At 44.7% G+C, this 20,839-nt stretch overlaps 1 long non-coding RNA gene and 1 pseudogene across 1 annotated transcript in view; one reads left to right on the top strand and one right to left on the bottom strand.

The window, feature by feature from the left end:
- LOC149867667 (uncharacterized) overlaps nucleotides 1-10,055 on the bottom strand; it is a 36,368-nt gene extending 26,313 nt beyond the window's left edge. Inside the window, exons 1-2 of the long non-coding RNA XR_016441646.1 lie at nucleotides 9,819-10,055; nucleotides 9,612-9,700 (exon numbers count right to left, since the gene is read on the bottom strand). This is a non-coding gene — a long non-coding RNA (uncharacterized LOC149867667). The remainder of the gene's footprint in view (nucleotides 1-9,611; nucleotides 9,701-9,818) is intronic.
- Nucleotides 10,056-17,067: 7,012 nt separating this feature from the next.
- LOC149867666 (U2 spliceosomal RNA) lies at nucleotides 17,068-17,193 on the top strand (annotated as a pseudogene).
- The last annotated feature ends 3,646 nt before the right edge of the window (nucleotides 17,194-20,839 follow it).

The following is a 20,839-nucleotide window of genomic DNA, read 5'->3' as shown; positions in this document are numbered from 1 at the left end:
AAGGGGAACCTGACTGAGCTTTTGTCTCCCATCACTCCCTACTGCCAGTTACTGTGGCATTTTATAGGCATTCCTAGTTCAGAGTGTATGGCTGCTATTCCTGCTGCTTTGGCTGGGCTTACACAGCTACCCTAGGATGTTTGCATTCAATTATTTTTGGCAGGATTTCAAAATTTCTGAAAAAGGCAAAGGAATGGACAGAAAGGGCAATGTTAATACTACTATCTCAGCAAAAATGGAGTGGAATTTCATGGCACAAAGGGTAGGCACCTCAGTAACATGAGGGCTAGCCACCTGCCAAGTATCAAAAACCTTATGCCAACAATGGGTGTATTCAGGTTGTTTCAAACAGAGATCCCTCTCACAAAGGAAAGTGTTAGGATGTCACTAAACCAAGATGGGCTGAAATGTTGAGAAGCTGGTTGGAATCTCAGCCTGGATGCAAACATCTCTAGACTCTGCCCATTTTTAAATCCTTTCTCTTTTTAACACTTGGGACTTAAATCTACTTTTTACATGACCTCTATTGTGTGGGACTTTGTTTTCTATTCTATATATTTTTCACTTTAGGATAGCTCACCTGCACTCACTGTCCATATTTTGTAATAGATCCACTAAGGCAGGGGTGCTCAATTCCCAGCCTGCAGGCCAGATCCAGCCTCCCCAGTGCCATGTTATCTGGGCCGTGGGGCTCCCCGTGAGTCCTTGGATCACCCTACAGGCTGTTTCTGCATGCTAGATCATGTACATGGGGTAGCACAGGGCCTGATCCCAGAATATGGGACCAGGCAGAGGCAGTGCAGGCTCATGGGGCTGGCAGGGGTGGCATGGGACCTCAGGCACTGATCCGGGCATGCAGGGCTGGGGCTGGGCAGCACGTTGGGTGGTGCAGGACCTGATCCAGCTGGTAGACCAGCCCTGCACCATTCATCTGGCCCACAGGGATAAAACCTTAAGCTCCATTGCCTAAGAGTTTTGGATATGCTGTGCACCTGAAGGTTGGCTTCAGGATTATCCCTCTTCCTCCACTCCTCATGACACAATGCAGTGTGATGGTTTCCAGCTGCAATGGTAACTTTTGTGGTGAGGAATACTGAACGTTAAAGATCTTGATAGAAATGGCTCAGCTGAATCAGAAACTGAACATCAGGGCTAGGGACAGAAATTGCACATAAACTGATGTAAGGGATTGAAACTGGCTCAAATGTGTAACACAACAAAAGTTCAGTGCACAGAAACTACTTTAAAAATGCTGAAATCAGTTTAAGTCAAACCTGGAGGGATGTAGTATCAGACTTAACTGATTTAGGTTAAATCAGTTTATTGAACTTCTGTTAACTTTCAGTCCCCCAGCATCCCAGGATGCTTTGCACCTCCCCTGCAACCTCCCCCACTCACAGGGTAGGTGGGCTAACCTGGGCCTAAGCTGTCAGCTCCAGCCAGCAGGGAGGCATGCTCTAGTGCCCCCCAGCTTCTGGCCTGGGTCACTGCAAGCATGTGGCTGCATTTCCAGTATCAAATATCTGTTCATTTGCTTATTGAGTCAATCTATTTGACTAACATGTGAAAATTAAATCAATTCAGCCCCAGGCTTTTTGACTGTCTGTACTTAGCCCAGATGTGCCTTTTTATTTTTAAATGCCCCACTGCTTGAAAAGAATTTCTACCACATCTGCGGAAATAACTGACTTTACACCCTCAATTTTTGAAGGAGATGAGGTGTTATACATTTTTTAGTGGTTGATTTGGGAGGCTGCCATTTTGGGAATTGAAGGGAGAGGATTTGGCTGATACCAAGTTTCTTGGTTCCTATCTCCAGGGTGTGTCCTTAATATTGAAAATTTCCTAGAACTGACATGTCAACAATGAATTAATTTCCCTTTGTATTGCTGAAGACAATTCAGAGGGGTGATCCAGTGATGTGAACAAAAAACTGAAAGATAGGAATAGGCAGGCAGCAATTATGAGTATCATAATTACTGCTGCCAACTGATGGTGACCTATGCAAATAGTCTATGTCAAAACCACTGGTGACAGGTAGGGCCTGAGATTGTCTGTGCACCCCCTGGAAGTGCCAGCTGCAAAACCGGAAGTGCTGGTGATAGGCCACTGCCGTTCCCCACCCCCAATTGGCAATCAGCAGCTGAGAGACCCCCCTCCTCCCCTTCACAATCTGGTGCCCCCCCAGACTTGGGAGGCACCAGTCGCCCATGGGCAAAACATCTTATTATTTTTCTCTCTCTTCCCTTTTTTCTTAATTTCATATTTGTTTCATCCAGCCATTATGGCCTGACATTTGAATTACCAGGTCTTTGGGGCAAGGACTCTAATTTACTGTATATTTGTACAACTGGTAGCACAACAGGCTTTTGATCTTTTCAAGGACCCTAGATGATGTCATAATATAAAACACTGAAACTCCCACATAATACTAATTTGAATGTTAATTCAGCAAGGTATTTGACCAGTAAATATTTCTAGCAATGAGGAATAGTTATCCTCATGATTTAGTATCTCCAGAATACCCTCATTAACTTGACTTTATCAAATTTGTAAAACTACCTGTAAAAAGATGGTGAACTGAAGTTTGATTCAATTCACTAAAAAAAAAAAAAAGACTACTGCCGCTCCATTACCTTGACTTCCAAGGGGACATAAAGAAAAAGATCAATGCTTAAATAAATCTAAGATTCCATTTGCTTCAAAATAATAGCTGAGGAATCCAGTATAATTTCTTCTGTGAGAAAAGTGAGATAAATGATGTGTACATGTCTATCAGGTAAAAATATTTGATCACTTACCTTCTTAGTCATCATTGATCTTTAATCACTTATTATGTAACGTTACACCCAATACAGATTGCAATATGGGGGAAAAATAACAGCTATGCAGCCTGCGGAAACAGGGAGGCAATTTGTCTACGGCAGGAAGGTTGCTCTTTTCTGCACACTCCATTTACAGCATCATCTATCATCTGTGAAAATCGCCAAGAGGCAGAAGGAACAATGCTTAGCTGAAATCACATGAGGCAAACTGTCTTATTAGCATCTCATATATTGATAGTAGCCAAATCCTAAGAATTTCCCAGGGCAAAGATGCATCTAAAGCTATGCCAAATCACGGGGTCTGAAAGGGTTTGTAGGACTTTTAAAACTCTCAGTCACTTGTGCAGCATAGTGTTATATTTTTCATGCTATCTCTGTGAAGGTGCTATGAAAGGCCCGTTATGCTTGCAAACTGAACATGGGTCCTGTTGGTAGAAATACTGACGATGGTGATAGAAAAAAAACAAACAACCCTCAAGCAAATTATTTCCACACTAAAAAACTTTTCAGATCCCCTGAAAAATGACTGCCACTTGGCAAATTTTTCCAGACACAGCATGCAAAAGTAATAAGGTTTTATGTTGTGATTATTGGACATTGTGGGCAGCAGCCATCTGCTAAGAGAGGGATGCTCTGCTCCCCGAACATCCTGGTTGTAATCTGCATTGCATTTGAATTCTTGAAAGTTACCAGGCTCTTGTACTCGGTGTGGATCCCAACCAGCAATAGCAGTATGTGAAATGAAACAATTCAGCAATGCTCTCTTCTAAGAAAACTGATTCCAGAAGAATCGCTGTTTTGCTACGTCTGATGATTTTTCACCACCTCTAATAGGAACATGTTTTCCAAGCCTCTTTAAACCTATACAAGTCTTTCCCAAAGTGAATGTTGTCTATATGACAAACCAAAAGCACAGTGATGCTACAGTAACCTCAACTTCCTGATCCATAGTTATAATTATCTTCAATTTTCCATTAAAACAAATACCCAAGGGAGGAAGTACTTGACATTGGCTTAACTTCTCTCCCACTGAAAACAACAAGGAAATGAGAGAAGCAATGAGCTGAGGGTGAAGCCTTTGGAAGACCCCAACCCATTGTGTGGGATAATTCATAATGGGTCATTTTTTTCTCCCTGCACACAGGTTCAGTAAGCAACCACTGCAAGGGGAGTTTCCACAGGACTCTCTGGGGACCTGAATTTTCTCTACCAAGAACACAAATTCAGTGCGGCCACTCTGCAGTAGGTGTTGCAGTTAGTAGGCATGCTTCTACTTCCCAGGGTAATTTTGATCGAAGTAGGCCATTTCATTTGTCGTCAGAGGACTCTCAGAACACGGCACCATGATACCTACATGGTTTATAAGATTATGACCTGCTTGTAATTCTGTATGGCTGAAACTCTGAAATCATGAGTATATAAGGTCCAGACCGTAGAAAACCAAACCAATGAATCAACATTTGTCAACATTTGTCCCCAAATTTTGAATCTCTAGCCTATTTTAACATTTTTTTCAAAACATAGTTACATTTCAATAGCAAAAATTCATACAAAAATCACTGTGAAATGATTTGAGAGTTAGAATGATGACAAGGATCTGCTGTGGGTGTGAAATGATGCATGTATTCCGTGTTTAAGTCTAAATCATGGGAACAAGGCAGGGGTCAAATGAACAACACTTTATTCCTACATCACCCACATCCTTGCATTTCTTGACTGTATTCACACTGCACTCAAAGACTAAATGAGCATGAATACCTACTATGCTCATCTCCACTTTTCCCTTGGGACTCCTACAGAGGACAAGAGTAAGGACTAGATAGTAGTTGTATTGGGTATTTATGCAACAGGCAGTACAGGAGATGGGATGCTTAGGCTGGGGATTGCTCTTCTCAGTTTCCTAGTCAGCAAAACTAAGCCAGTGTTAGAGTACAAGACTATGAATTGCCACTGATGCAACTTAGGAGGTAATGACTAGCCCCTTTGTATTAAGCATGCAGGTGAGAGGGGATGTAGGTCCTTCCACAGGATGTTCCTGGTATAATTCAGCAGTGTTCAGCCTTTTGCACTGTGTCCTTATGTGGCAAAACCCAGTCATAATGGAGCAGTTTTATCCTTTTGCCGTGGAAATAAATGCAATAAATGGACTCTGCCAACTACACTAACCAAGAATCTGCCACTGAGTTCAGAGATATGGAAGTTGGACACTTTTTTGGCATGACTATGACTAAGGCATGGAGACTTTCCTTCAGGCATGTTGGGGAATGCTACATTCATTTGAGAGGTAAGAAAAAAAGACATTACTTTGGATGTCTCCTCTGGCAGCAGTTAATACACACAATATACTTCTGATGGAGATAAATAACAAGCAACACCTGGGGAGAAAAGAACTATGTAAAAACAACCTTCTCAGTGGGCACATCTACACATGCAAATCCTACTGGATGGGTTTACTCCAGAGTAATTTATTGTGGAGTAAAAGCACCCTGGGCAAGAATCTATATGTGTGCCCATTTAGGAGCAGATTTTCTGCTCCTGGTACCAGTCTGTTCTCTCCCACTGTGGCTCTAAGCTCCCCCTGGATGCAAGCTCAGGGGCTGGCAGGGGTAATGAGGCCAGGAGACAGCTGCCTCCTGGTGGGGACTGGGAGATTGCTCCCGGCCCCTGGGAGCTTTGTACAGAAACCCAGGCAGGAACAACATCCCCTGCCCCAGTTCCCTGATTGGGACCAGGGGACTTGGAAAGAACTGTGGGGGAGGGGCAGATCCCAGCCCCCTGCCTCAGTTCACCAGTGGGGCAGCTAGCAGCAAGTTGCAGCTGGGCGGGGATTTCATGCTGAACCAGGATTTGCCCCACCAGTGGATCCGGGCAGGGGACTGGGACCTGCCCCTCCCCCACAGTTTTTTCCAAGCCTCATGCCTCAATCCCCTGATCAGGGCATGGGGCTGAGAAAAATCTGTGGGGCTGGGGCCTGTCTTTGACTGGGACAGTTCCAACCAGCCCCATGTTGCACAAGGAAGTCTGCACATGCAGCCTACAGCTGGCTGGGGAGTGCCCAAAATGTGACAGTTCCAAGCCACCTCCAAGGTGTACATGTAGACTTCCCCATGCAGTCCAGGGCTGGTTGGAAACTGTCCCAGCCAGCTTCAGGTGGGGCAGGGAGCAATCTCCCAGCTCCTGCTCCATGATCGTGGAGCTGGGGCTGGGAACTCCCTGCTGCCAGGAGAAGGGGACAATGTCCCTGTCCAAGATCAGATGCCCCTAGTGCAGGCAGCTCCCAGGGGTAGGGAGTAAATCTCCTGCCCCCTGCTGCCTGGCTGACTGGGAGAAAATTTGCTCCCAGTCAGTCATCTATACGTGCCTTACTGCACAGTAATTGGCAGGTAATTTGCTACTTGTATTTGCAGTATTAACTGCTGAGTAGAGCAAATTACTGTGCAGTAAGTGTCTGCACATGTAAATACAAACACTTACTATGCAGTAATTTGCTCTACTGTGCAGTAAAGCATCTCATGTAGGCATGCCTAGTATGTATCTTCAGTGAAAGCTACAAAAGCATGGAGCAGCAGGTCCCTGGTGGACATCAAGTATGCATTGTTCATCTATACCAGAGGTGCCAAAGGTATGCCCCTCAGGCTGAATCCCATCCCTGGAGCTGTGTTATGCAGCCCATCAGGCTCCTGGAGAGCCAGGAATTCAGGTACTGATTGAGCAATGGCTGCGTTAATCCCAGCAGCTCCTTGAGCCAACACAGTGGCTCAGGCACCCACAGAGGTTAACCCCACCACTGCCCTCACCCCCGCCAACAGAGGTGGGTCTAAATCCTGCCTGGGAGAACTGTAATCTGGATCTAGCACAGGGGGCAGGGAAAGTTTGACACCCCTGATCTATACAATATGTGCCTCAAATCTCTCCAAACTTCATCCAAAAAATTTCTACATGGTGTTCTGAAGCATCAGTCTAAAATATGTATTCTTTCAGAGGAATATTTTTTGCCAAGAAGGATTTTCTTATATTAAAAAAAAGATCATTCCTCCATGCTCCCACCAGATATATAGCCCACCTAAATTTCATTATTACCATTGACAGAAGGACAGGTGTTAACAGCTGGAGAGAGAACAAGTATAGGGAAGTGTGGCAAAAATTGAGGGGAAACAGATGTGGGAGTGACTTTCCCTTTGATATTTATTTTCATGGGGATTCTCAAACTTGTTTAATATTTATGTGAATATCATCTCAATTTTCCCTGGCATCCTATAGCACTGCACCACATTATTTCCTTCCCTGCCACTTTTCCTCCGCCCCCTTCTTACCCTCATAAAAAGCCTCTGTAAATCTCTTGGGAGATACCATGTCTCCCAAGATAAAATGGATTGAAGTTTTTAGCAACATGCTTGATGATTAATGCCATGAGGTACCTTAATGTGAGAGATACAGGTTCGTAAGCAAAGAAAAGCAGGAACAACTAAAAGGAGGATCTCTGCTAATCAATTAACCTACAATGGACCTGACGCCATGAGAAAGAATTGAGCATAAAGGGACAAAATTCTCTATGACAGATGGCATTTGGGCTCGTGATATTACTGGGTTACTGCTCAAGAGCTTGTTTACTTCCAATACAGAAACAATAAAATTGCTATTTATTTTAAATAGAGAAGTTGAAATGCTTATTTACCAAATCAATCAAGGCTTACTAAGGCAGAACAGCCACAATACTCACTGCCCTAAAACATTAGATACTTCACTGATTTCAAATGGCAATTATCTCCTGCAGTTTTTGCAACCCATTCCGACTACAGAGACGCATTTAATTTACAGATCCTGATGAAAATTGTCATTTTTTTTAATTGCCTATTTCACCAATCTGAATTTTAAAACAAACGATTAACTGGAAGCTCATTTTTACTTGCCTTGGGCAAGCCAAAAAAATATTTGTCAAGACCCAAGTCTGACTGTTTAACATTTGAGTTGAGAAATGCACAACTGCCTTCAAGTCAACATTAGCTATGACAGAAAGAAGACTATTATTTAACAGTAGCTGAAAATGTCAAAAACAAGCTGTGCCTGGCATTTTGACAAGACTGTATTAAAAAGGAACCACTTTTTTTCAATACTTGGGTTACTAGAGAGCAAAACTGGACAATTATTACTTGGTTATAGGTAAGGCTTTAGAGGTTCAGTTTACCAAGGGGTCCAGATTATTAGTTGCAGCAACTATGAATCCCAGGTACAGACCAGACATGATTGTGCTAGGTACTGTGCTTACGTTGAAGGTCCCTCCCAAAAATACAGCTAAAGCAAAAATGGTGCATGTCTAATCACACAAACTTGTGCTGCTTTTTAGTCATGAATTCAATGAGACTGTACACTTTCCAGAAGTTAAGCACATATGTATGCCCCTGGGACTGGGCATAAATTGTGACTCACTGGGCATGCCTACATGTATCTCTTTTAAGCAGGCTTAGCCTAAAACCACCATTTTAAAAAGGCACATTAAGGGCACATGTCTACATGTGAGTGCCCTTAATGTGCCTTAAAAACTGTGATATAAGGCTATGTGGTTCTATGTTTGATACCTACATAAAGCAGTTATCAAATTTAGGCACAAATAGTTAAGTCGCATTAGTGCATGTATAAATATGCTAATGCACATCACTGCAAACTTAGCTATTTGCACATCAATTTAATGCACCATAATGCACATTAGCATGTCCGTGTGTAGACACGTGCCTAAATCGCCTTACTGTACCTTCAGCAAAGGCACATTAAGTTTAGGCACAGGTAAATACTCATGTAGACACGCCCACTACGTGATTGTGAGAAATACATCAAAAATATCTGAAAGCAGCCAGTTTGCCTGGGGATTTGTAAAACTGGCCTTGGTTTAATAAGAATCATAACAGAAAATTTGACTGAGAGAGCTTTTACGTAAAAAACATTATGATGAAAGAAATCTTGATGCTCAAATAGCATAAGACAATTAAATTAATAGACATTCATCCCAACAGAAAAAAGGAATGTAAGAGTTCCCTTTGTAATCAGATAAATAAGTGACAATACTCATGACTCACCATATCGTGAGCTCACAATGGTAGACATGGACAGTACTTCACATGACTTTAGAGAATTCGAATGGGGGAGGCACTGTGCACATGAGATCACCAAGATGACTAATGTCTTCGCTGCATTAAACAAGCAATTGTTGACCAACCTCACTTCGGTTAATTAACTCCGTCTATTTCTTCTTCAGGTAAGCAATTTCCCAGCCTTTTCCTTTCCCCCAGCAGATACCCTGATAATGTTTGATGTCAAAGGTATGTACCAAACCAGAACTTTGTCTTTGACTTTGACTGAAACTGCCTATTTACTGGCTCCTTAGCAAAATCTTGAGTCTGACAACACATGCCAGGAAAGATCTTCAGGTGATGTGTCATGATATATTCCCTTCCCCCCAGTCCTACTTACAAAATTTCAGTTTCATACCAAATACGAGGGTGATTGCACAACAGACATCTATATGCCACATCAGTTATTTCCAACTTAAAACTGATTGGGGATTTTTTTTGTCAGCCTGCCAATTTGTCAAAAATTGAAATGTTCCATAAGCATCATTCAAAATGGCCAAAATGCTGCAGGAAAGCAGGCACATTTCTGACACAACAGCTCAGAAGCTTGCCCCCTTTCCTGATAGTTTGCCTGACCTGCTGCTTCTCAGCACACCTAGAGGGGTGGCAGGGAGTGAAGACATTGGAAACCCTAGTAGCCCAAGCTTACACCTCCTCGCACCTTGGGTCTCCAGGGCTTCCAGGCTCCTCAGCGGTCCGCTGGGTGACAGATGGTGATCCAGGAACAGCGATGTCATAGGAGTGCAAAGCCTAGGAGCATTGAAATGAAGCATTTCAAAATTTGTGGTGGTTCTCCTGAACCAGAAGGAGACTAAATTTAGAAATCTCAGAATCCCCCGGGAAATCCAATGACCAGGTCCATGCATACTTCAGAGTTTAAGCCGTCCTCTGCTGAGAATGGAGAGGAAGCTTCCCAAGGGATCAACTTCATGCATATAACCAGCGACTGCAGAAGGTCCTGCAAATTCTTGTAGTACCAGTGAACTGCTAGGTGTGACCCAGCATGGGAACTGCCGAAAAGTCCTGAAGACTTTCCCTGAACCTTGAATCATCAACAGGAACAGGAGGGGTAGGCAGGAGCAGAGAGGCTCCACAAACAGAGCAGCACCCGTTTTTATTTGTCTACTGACGTCAGGGAATAAGTATCAGTTTCAGGACAACCTTTCCTTCAGCGACCCACAGCTTATGTCACTGTCTGAGTGCAATGACCAGGCCCTGTAGTAACAACACAAGGAAAACTTCTTTGTGAATAGCTATTCCCTAACTTTATGACAGCATTAAATATTTCTGTCATCTGACTATATTGCTACACCGGATCATGTTTTAAAAATGGCACTCTGCCACTCGCTATCTATTCATTCACGCAGCACACTCGGCTGAACCTCCTACTCTGGCCATCAGTAATATGGGACTTGTGCTCATTACACTGATTTTGGGGAAACCAATGGCCAAGTGTGGGCTGGAGTTTACATGAAGCACTACATTTTCCTTTCTCTTGTTTAATCCAGAGGCACAGGCCCCAAACAAATCTTCAGCAGAATTTCCCACCAGTGAAATATTGAACAAAAATGCATGAATGCAGCAATCAGTTATGACAACAGGCTCATCAATAGCCAACACTTTGCACTCACGTCATTATTAATCTGATCTGCCACATCCGATGCTAACAACTTAGTCCCTCTGAAGAGTTGACACACCATATAAAAAGTGTACACTGTAAATCACAGAGAAAGATGACAGTTTTTGTCAGGGATGAAAGCAAAGGAAGAAAGACAGATTTTACAGTTTGTTCTGACTTGTTGGTCTGTCTAGGTACTTTTCTGACCTCTTTCCCCTTTCAAGAGAAAGGGCTGAACAATGCTAGCATTATCCAACATGGTGGGCCAAATTCTCTGCTTGGGCAAACTATCCACTGAGTCCATAGGAGTTGTGCCAAATAAGCTGAGAATTTGGCCCTGCATATCAGGTCATTCAAGACAAACTGTACTTGACACACAGGGAAGCAAAAGCAGATTCTTTATATGAGAGCCAGCCTATAAATAGCCCCAGTTCCAAGAACTGGGCAACGTATTTTAAACTACTTTGCAAGCTTGCATGTGCACTACAGCAAAGGGAGGGGAAAAACAGACAGGAAGAGAGGATGGTACTCTTCCTCCTTTGACACTTTTGACTGGCAGGAGATCTGAGCATTGGAAGATGGGAAGTGGCTGCTTGCAAAGCAAGGCAGCAAGCTTTTCAGGTGTACCTCATCTAGGGCTATTCCACCCTGTGGAAACACGGTGGGCTCACGCTCCATAATTCTTCCTGATTATTACCCCAAAATTGCCCAACAGAAGACCACTGGTCCCTCATACAACCCCTTCATCCTTCTTCGGTAGCACTTTTCAGCCAGCTGCTGAGGCTTGCACCAAAGAGTTCTCAGCTGTCAGAGTCAGCTGCATGTCGGGTGCTCCTGGCCTCTGGCAAGGAGGCAATTCCAGGTTGAGATGAGGGCTGGAATAAGTTACAACACTGCTGGCCGAAATCAGCAGAGCATGTGACCCCTGGGAGCAGTTATCCACTGGCACAGAGAGACAGACACAAGATCAGAGAAAATCCGTAACATCTGAGATCTGTGAACAATCCCCATAATTTTGGAGGGGGAACAGAAAAGAAAGAAACTCTGATTGCTGACACTTCTTTGGTGCCCTCATTGGTCACTGTGTCAGGGCATGCATCTACACGTTTACTTAGTTGACTAATTAGCTGCACAGTAAATGTCTCGGCATCTATACATACACCCCTATTAGGCTGGAGTAAACTGATTTACTCCACACCAGGATATAGTACTTGTAAATACTTGTAGTATTATTCTGCTGCAGAATACCAACCTCCACAGCAGCACGTGTTGTTGCTGCCCGGCTGGCTGGGGCATGAAGGTGCTTCAGTGCAGGGACTGCCCACTGGCTAGCCCTGTGCTGAAGCCCCCTTGTGCTCTAGCCAGACCCTCCGCAGCACACTGAGCCAGGGGGAGCAGCCCCAGGCTGGTAGGCTGACTCCTGGGGTCCCCTAACAGCCAGGGCTGCTCTGTCCAAGTTCCACGTGTTGCACCTGAATTAACTGCAGAGCATATTGCTCCGGAGTTAGTTGTTCCTAGGCACATGTTCAAGTGGCATGCCCGGGAGCAATTAACTCTGGAACAATAAGCTTCCCAGTTTATTCAGGCACCGTAATTGCGTGTGTAGATGTGCCCAGGATGTACAAAAGTTGTGGTTTCTCTTTGCATGGGTTTTGCCAAAGATCAATAGTTTCTAACAATTTCCTTTCTGAATTCTACTTTTCTTTCTGCCCCTGAATTTTCATGGATTACTTCCTATGAATAATTCTTCCTCTGGACTTTGCTTGCAGCAATTATTAAACAGCTGAAACTTGAACTGTTTTCACAGGGTACAAGATGGGGCAGGAGGCTCCACCACCAGAGCCCACCCCGGCAGCAGGCAGCTACTGGGAGCAAGCTCTGAGTCCCTGCCAGGAGATAGCTGGGAACGGTCCCAGTCAGGGGCAGGTCCCAGCCCTACAGCTTATTCCTAGCCCTGTGCCCTGATTGGATGATCAAGGCATGGGGGAGGGACAGATCCCAATTCCCTGTCACAATCCATTCAGGGGGTAGGTAGCAGCAAGCCCTCCTGCCCAGCCAGGGGCTCATTGCTACCTGCCTCCCCACCCCCCACAGTGGATTGGGACAGGCGGCTCCACCACCAGAGCCTGCCCTGGCGGCAGGCAGCTACTCAGAGCAATCTCTCAGCCCCTGCCAGGGGACAGCTGTCTCCCGGCCCCATGCTCTCTGCAAGCCTGTGGGCTAACACCTGGGGAAGAGGTAGAAATCCCTCTGGTTGCTGCAGGGGGCTGATACAGGGCTGGAGGGGGTGAGGAACAGACTGCTGCCAGGAGCAGCAGCAAATTTGCTTCCAAAATGGGCATATGAGTAGATGCTTGCCCAGGGTGTGTTTACTCTGGAGAAAACCCATCGAGCAGCATTTGTACACATTGACGCACCCGCACAATGATGACACTCGCACAATGATACATTTTGAAAATACAATATGACCAGATGAAACAATTCAACTAGGTAGCACTTACCACTCCACTGCAGTTAACTAGCTGGATTTACCTTTCACTTCAGATTTAGAGTAGGACATTAAACTCCGAAATGACTCATACTTTGTGTTTAATGCTGGCATCAGAACTAACACCATTAGATATTTATTCCCACTGTGAAACCCCACTCTCTCCTCCCAGCTGTGGATGGACTTTTACAAGCGTTTTATTTCACATTTAACACCACTTGCATGTGTGACATATATCCATTAACATTAGCACTGGGCATTATTGGTGTCGAGGTAACCGAACACCGAGTGAATCGGGCCCCAAGGTCACGGTGGGCCGGGGTGGCAATTGGAATACGAACAGGTGGGATCAGCGGCGGTGGAGCGTGAGCTGTACGGGAAGTTTAAACAAAGATGATTTATTTACTCACGCTTGGGAAGTGGAGGCTCAAATATTTCTTCAGTTACAATATAGCGAACAACAAAGGGGTCTGCTGGCCCATGGGGTTCACTAGCGAGCCCTTGCTTTCTACCCCCTGAGGGATAGGTGCGGCTGCCCGCTAGCTAGTCCCAGGGCTGGTCAACAGCTCATGAACGGGATAACAAACAACAAAAACTGTAACGTAGTGAATCGAGGAACGGGGTCGTGACGCCAGTCCAAAAGACAGTCCGTAAACTGAGGTCGGAGATGAGAAGCCAGAAGGAAGTAAGCCGAAGTCAAAATCGAAGCCAAACAGCCCCGTAACCGAGATCGAAAAGACGAGTCGCTCCACCCGCCGTCCGCAGCCTCTGCTTGCGCCTCACGGTCCCCGCCGTCGCAGCCTCTGCTCCAGGATCGTTCTCTCCCTGCGAGACAGCCCCTGCAAAGGCAGCCCTGCTCACAGGATCGACCACAGTCTCTCCTCCAAAACACAGACACGCCACCTCACCACACCCGGGTGGCGGCTCACAAACCTTTTATAAGAATTTAGTGGCCAATCAGAACGCTCTCCTCAGAGAAATTTCTAGTCAAATTACATCATGCAGTCAGTGAACTGAGCATGTGCGCTAGATCAGATTACCTCATGCTCTGTGATTGAGAAGCCTCCAGGTCACCCAGCGGGCACGTTCTGGGGGCCTGTCTGTAGCGTCAACTCCCTGCGATGGCAGCACCAAACTTAAGATTTTTCCTTGACAACTGGTAATACTGATTCCAAATGTAAAATGCATGCAAGATGTGTAGGGTTATACAGCTGTTAAAATTATGCCTTTTAGAGTCAGGAAAGAAGAGTCTATACCACTCTCCTTACAACCCCCTGCTGCAGTTTCCAGCTAATGAAGTAAGAGGAAAAGATTCAAAGGGGTAGCATGGATGGAGGAGTGGTAACAAGGGGGAGAAGACACAGGAGATAACATAACCCCTCTCCTCCTCAAAGATGGATACTGATAGAAAAACTGCATCCACCTTGTCATGAGAGTCACCAGGCTTGATATGAACTTCCCTGTTGCTACATTCTTACAGTAAAGGGTAGCAACTGATAGCCCAGCCAAACTCAGAGCCATAAATGGATTAGATCTCAGAAAGCACTTCTTCACATAAAAGCCATCAAGACATCACACTCCCCTCAACAGAAGAGAGGCCATACCCCCAAGCAGAGCATCCATTAGCTTAAAATGAGACAAAAATCATAAATTCAGTAGGATCTTCTCTATTCCCAATCCATTTTACATCTGTGACTGTAAGAGGAAGGCTTAAGAGCAATGGCTTCAAACTGTAACAGAGGAAATTTTGACTGGCGATTAGGAAGAACTGGCTGACTATGAGGGTGGTCAAGCCTTAGAACAGGCTACCTAGAGAAGTTGTGGAAATCTCTATCCTTGGAAATTTTTGAAAGCAGCTTAGACAAGACAGTTGGCTGGGACAGTTTAGTCAGGGACTTTGTGGGGTCCCTTCTGGCCCTACTGTCCTAGGATTCCTATGAGGTGCTATTCTGAAGGACTCTGCTCTGTGCGGTCTTTTTACAGTATCTGTTGAAGTGAAGTTGAGTTCATGAAAGCTTGTGTTCTAATACATATCTTATTTAGTTAGTCTATAAAGGTGCAGAGCTACCCTGCCTTCTAACTTCAGACGAACATGATTAACTACACCTCTTTCTGCTGAAGGACAGCAGTTCATATTGGTAGGGTTTTTTGTTACAGAAAGATGAGATTCTGCCTTTTAGATGCTACTTGTCTCTGAATAAAATCGGGAGGCACAGAGTCTACCAAAGTATCAGCTAAGAAAAAAAAAATACCAGGTCAAAACAAGTTGGGGAGACTACACAGTGGGGACTGCTACCTAACAGAAGAAACTACCTTACCAAAGACCTTCACCGATGGGCTAAAACAAATTTAAGAGGAATAAAAACAAATCTAAGCCACAAAATACCCCATAAATGTTCCTCCAACTTCCTAGAAACAGGATCACTTGTAGTCTGCATTGCAGTAGCAAGCTGGCGTATTGGGAAGCAGCATCACTAATAACTTTATGGCTTCCTTGTGCCTTGCAAGGTACATCAACAAGGTTTGGACTGGCAAAACCAAACTTAAAGCCAATGTCTGTTGAATGCCAACAAGCAATCTTGAACTGCCACTATTGTGATTTCTCATCATCTTCTATTCAGTTCTTCTGGCCAGTTTGTAGTGTGCAAGATAGTGCCAATTTAAAGCAATCTTTCTTTGTAAAGCACTGTATTAAACATTTCAGTGAAGTCCAGCTATCTATTACTGTCCTTTCATTCAACTAACGCAGCAATTGATTTGTTCTTTTCATAATTAATGTTGTCTATTGTTCATAGCTCTGTGATCCTCTATTAAGAAAATGAGATTTCTCTTCAATAGTTTTTCCATTATTTCATTATGAAGTGAAGTGATTTCTACATATTAATAAAGCACAAATCACCACAATGTTCTAACACTATTTATAGGACTATTATTGCGCAGGTTTCTCTTATTGATAGTTTAAATATTGGGCATTGCATTGGCTTTCTTTTTCAAGCTGCCATCAAATAGCTTATAGATACAGGTAGCCATGACTTTAAAAATGCAAAGTGCAGTCTATTCATTAGCTAAAGAAATTTGGAACCTGCAGGAAAGTCTATACGGCCTGTCACAGAACATTGGGCTAATGCTTCACCTCGTCTTTATTTTGCCTAACGTACCAAATACTTCTGAGACATACCATATTTATTCAAATATAAGATGAACCTGGTTTTAAAACAACCCCCCAATTCTATATGTGGACAATTTATAATTTTGATATAATTTTCCAGGCACAGAATCTAATTATTAGAGATTTGTCTTGAGTTTGTTAACCTCTCACTGCTACAGCAGGAAAAATAAGTCAGGGGGTGTGGGGGAGGGTCAGGTACCCCCTTTGCCCTCTTCCCCACCCCCCAACTTCTCTCTGTAGCTCCTCCCCCCCCCCATTACTGTCAGACCCTGCTTTCTCTCAGCACATGGAAGTGAGGAACAAATTTGAAAAAAACTGACCTTGAAATAAACATAGCTGTAGCAATTTGCATATAGTACCCATAGACTTAGTTCACCCAGAAATGATGCATTTTGCCATTTTTCAAATTGCTGCAAGGTACTCCAGGCTTTTAATTAGCACTTTAGCACCTCCTTAGAGAGAATACAAACTGGAAGGATCCTAGGTAAACTGTTTGGGGCCTCATTTGATGTTTACCAGATGCTTAAGGCTGGTGAAGAAGCAGGAAACATTGGAAATGGGAAAGAAGGCACAGGTCAACTGTGGGAGTGAATGGAAGTTGAAATGTATGCAATGCAGTAGCTCACCATGACTTGACAAGAATTGGGCTGAGGTGGACTGCATGCAATGGACACTACATATATCTTACTCAGATTGATTTCACTAATCTACCTTTGTTGTAGGTTTCCATCACCTGCTTTGTTTATCACAAAGGATGCTGGCCTGATCACCTAGCTTCCGCCTGGGGAAGCTCCGTGACCACATGGGCAGGCTCCCCAGGTTTGCCCAGGTGGTTGCCCCTAATATGTCCTCCATAGGAGGTCCATATTGAGCATATTTTTGGTGTTGGAAGGTGGAACTGGAGCTTGTTCCATCCACTCCATGCATCAGCCTGGTATTGCAGTGCTTCCAGGAGCGGTGCAATAAACAGACAAACAAAAAAAAGGTTTCTATCAGGGGTGGATGGGTCATGGGGTGTGAGGGTCCTTATCACATGCACCAAGGTAGCGCTATGGAAAGTGCGTTCCCTGTTGGTACTAAAGGGCTTGTGCTTTTCAACGTCAGAGTGTTTGCAGTTAGCAATGCACGAGCTGCACTTCTATAGAGGTAGAAAAAAGCATGGGACGGAAGGAAGGGATACAGTGCTCTGGCAAGGGCTGGACTTCAGGGGGTTGTTTCAGCCCCGTATAGGTATAGGATAGACTAAGGGACAGCTTTTGTTGTCAGAAAGAGTGGGCTTTGTCAGTACCTTTGCGTGAGTATCGATGGATGCGTGAACCTGTAGTTATATAAAAGAAGCATCGTCGTTTATCATGTGAGTATTATGTATTTTCTTGAAATTGTATTTGTATTCCCTTTGTGAGGCCTCAGTTGGGGTCCTTTTTAAATCTGTTTAATATTGCCTGGTTTCTAATAAAATGTTACCAAAAAAAAAAAAAGGTTTCCATCAGCACTGAAAGCCTGATCAATGCCTTAACATCAGAGAAAGGGATCAACAGAGCCTCAGGTGTAAAGAAAATGGAGAAGGGAGACCTGAAGCTCAACACCATGGCACCGGTGACAAATAAACATGAGATGGGAAGAGCTGAAGGGCAGAAATGAAGATCTAGAGACATATGGAACGTGGATGAAGGTGAGGAAGAAAGAAGGTGATGGCGTGGAGGCAGCAATGACAAGAGTAATGATGCCAGAAGGAAGACAGGAGCAGAGGACAGTGGGAGACAGAGCGAGAGCAGCAGGAGAAGGTATGCTGAGCAAGAAGCACAGAATGCTGGGACCCTGACCGCAGACCAGCCAACCAGGAGTAGCACAGTGGCAAAACATAGAAGAGGCACCAAGAGAAACTAGAGAGAAGCAGGGGCTGCAGATAAAGACAGTTTTAAGCAGTGACAGGAAGCAGACAGAATCGATGACGAACAGATATGATTTCCTGGAAAAAATACTGTTTAAGATTTTGGAGGTGGAGGCAGAGAATCTTACCAGCCTGATTGCTCACTCGAACTGGAAACCTCAAAATTGACTTACTGGGATGGAGAATGGTATGGGAACATTTGGAAGAAATATGCAGAGGAACCTTGGAGGAATTAAGAGGGATAACATTCATAACTATAATCACAGGAGAAAGAGTGATTATAGTTCAAATATTCATGGGTTTACTAGAGGCAGGAGACATAATAAGATGGATGGAAAAGTACATCTGAAGGGTCATGTCAGTAGAGAAAGTAAGGGACAAATGTGAATGGGGTCTTGGAAGGGCACAAGTAGTATTACAAGCAATGGAGCCCAGGTGGGGTGCTTCATAGTGTCATAGTAGCTAGGGGTCAGAAGGGACCTGAATAGATCATCTGGCCTAAACCCCTGCCACTGGCCAGAGCACACATGGGGATCACATGACCCCAGATAGCTGTTCATCCAACCGCTAACGTGAAGGGATGGGTCATAGAGCAGCAGAGTGCCAGAAGTCCCTAAAGTGCATTATTTGTAAGGGAAAGGGACCCTTGTATCATAGGTGCCCCAGAGCCTTTGCAAGTATAGTTAGATCCACTGAGGAATGGCAAAACCCCAGAGAAGAGCAGAGGGCAACAAAAATGGCAATGGGGCAAGAGAAAGAACCAGAAAGACAGGTTGGGAAAAGAAATAAAATGCAGGGGCTGATGACCAAGAACAAGAAACCTGATGAGGAAGATGAGTTGGAGAGCAGTTTCCTGCCATTAACATCTTTGGAGGGAAGGCCAAAGATTCATGGAGGAAAGAATGAAAGAGCTAAGAAAGCTACAAAGATAGATGCAGGAGCTGCTAAAGGAAGCTGCAGAAGGAAGGCAGGTATGAAAAGAGCTAGAAGAAACAAGGCAAGAGTTAGAAAGCCGGTTTAAAAGAAAGGCAAGAGATAAAATGATCTGAGCACAAGCACCTTGGGTGGGAGAAAATGAAGAATGGTCCAGATACTATTCAGCCACAGTGAAGATGGCAAAAGGAGAGCTTAAAGCAGTGCAGGAAGGTAGGGGTGCCCAGGTGGAAAAGCAGGAGCAGGTGTTGGAGGCAACAAGATTTTACAAAGAGCTATACCAGAAGCAAAAAAACAGAAAGAAAGAGGATTTCTTGGAATAGATTGAAGAGAAAGTAGAGGACAAGAAAACAAAGAAGACAGAAGAAAAGATAAGCTTAAAGGAATGGGAAGTGTTTAAAAGAGGGAAATCATCAAAAAAAGACTGCCTATGGAATTTACAAGAAGTGTTGGGCATAGGTAGGGAGGGTGTGACGGGGTCCATCCCCACGCCTGTCTAACGAAGGCCAGACCCTCTGTCTCTGGGCTACCCACCCACCCACCTTTCTCTCCTGCCATGCCTTGATGGAACCATAATTAGGATGTTACTCAGGTGGGAGGCTACCCATTTAATAACCCAATGCTAGGGGTCACTATCCACTGCTCCAAACCTCCCCTACATGCCTCGCTGATGGCATAAATGTTGACCAGTGCCCTAGGGCATTGGGTTGGCTCACTCTGTTGCTGTGCCTCTTGACACTGGGGTCTGCGCCCTGTCTTTGCACCACCTGGCAGCACGTCCCCCTGGTGCTGCGGTCTGCTCACCCCCTGGCTGAGTTGCCTTCCCCAGCCCAATCGTAGGGCTGGGGAGGGGAACTGAGCGATCGTGCTCAGTTCCCTTCCCCTGCACTGCGATCAGCTTCCCACAGCCTGGCAGTGGGAGGCGGGGAGAGCCCAGGCTGTGCTTCTGACTGAGTCACATGGGGCCGCGGAGCCACTGGGACCACAGCCCTGGTTCTCCCGTTTCCCACCACCTGGCTGCTGGTTGCTTCAAAACTCGAAACATTTCGACTAACCTCATTTTGTTCTGAGGCTGTTTCGAAGCTCTTTGTTTCGTTTCTATTTCACTGTTGCGAGTTCAAAATGAGTCGAAACAGTCAGAACCGAACAGCCAGTGAAATTTCACACAGCCCTAGTGTCTAAAGCTATGCTACTGCTGATTATTCTACATATTTGAACTGTATTCCCAACAATGTGGAGACAGATAGCAAAAGTATGGTGGAAAATATGCATATTCTTCTGGAAAGCCGTAAGAGAAAGGCTGGCTAGAGACGAACTGTACAAAGCAAGAGACAGGGGGATGGGGGCTGCCAGACTTGGTATTGTTCATCTGTGCGAAACATGTGTGATATGCAAGGTGGTAACAGAGGAAGATGGGAAAGCAGCATGTATCACCTGATTTCACACAGCTACAATTTTGAGAAAATGGGGAATATATCAGACCTCTTTAAAGAGTTCATGGGCATGGCAACCACGGATTTATTACATCAGGATGGAAGGATTCATTCAGAGGTATAAAATAGGGAAGGTAGGGCTGGAGGTCCTAAGGTGTCACAAGAAATTAATTAAAGCGGTAAGGGAGAGACAGAATGGCACCAGTAGGAAACTTCACAAAAGGACAAGTGACAAAGGTGTAGGTAGCAGTAATGGGTAACAACTAAAAGGTGAACGTGCTTTCCTAGCATGGATGGTTGTAAGTAATATCTTGCTGGCGAGAGAAGCAAAGCACAGATGGAGCTTGACAAGCTCAG

Source organism: Crocodylus siamensis, chromosome 4, assembly GCF_052110815.1.
Source record: "Crocodylus siamensis isolate JL-2025a chromosome 4, ASM5211081v1, whole genome shotgun sequence".
Lineage (NCBI taxonomy): Eukaryota > Metazoa > Chordata > Crocodylia > Crocodylidae > Crocodylus > Crocodylus siamensis.
This window is presented reverse-complemented; position numbering and strand designations above follow the sequence as displayed.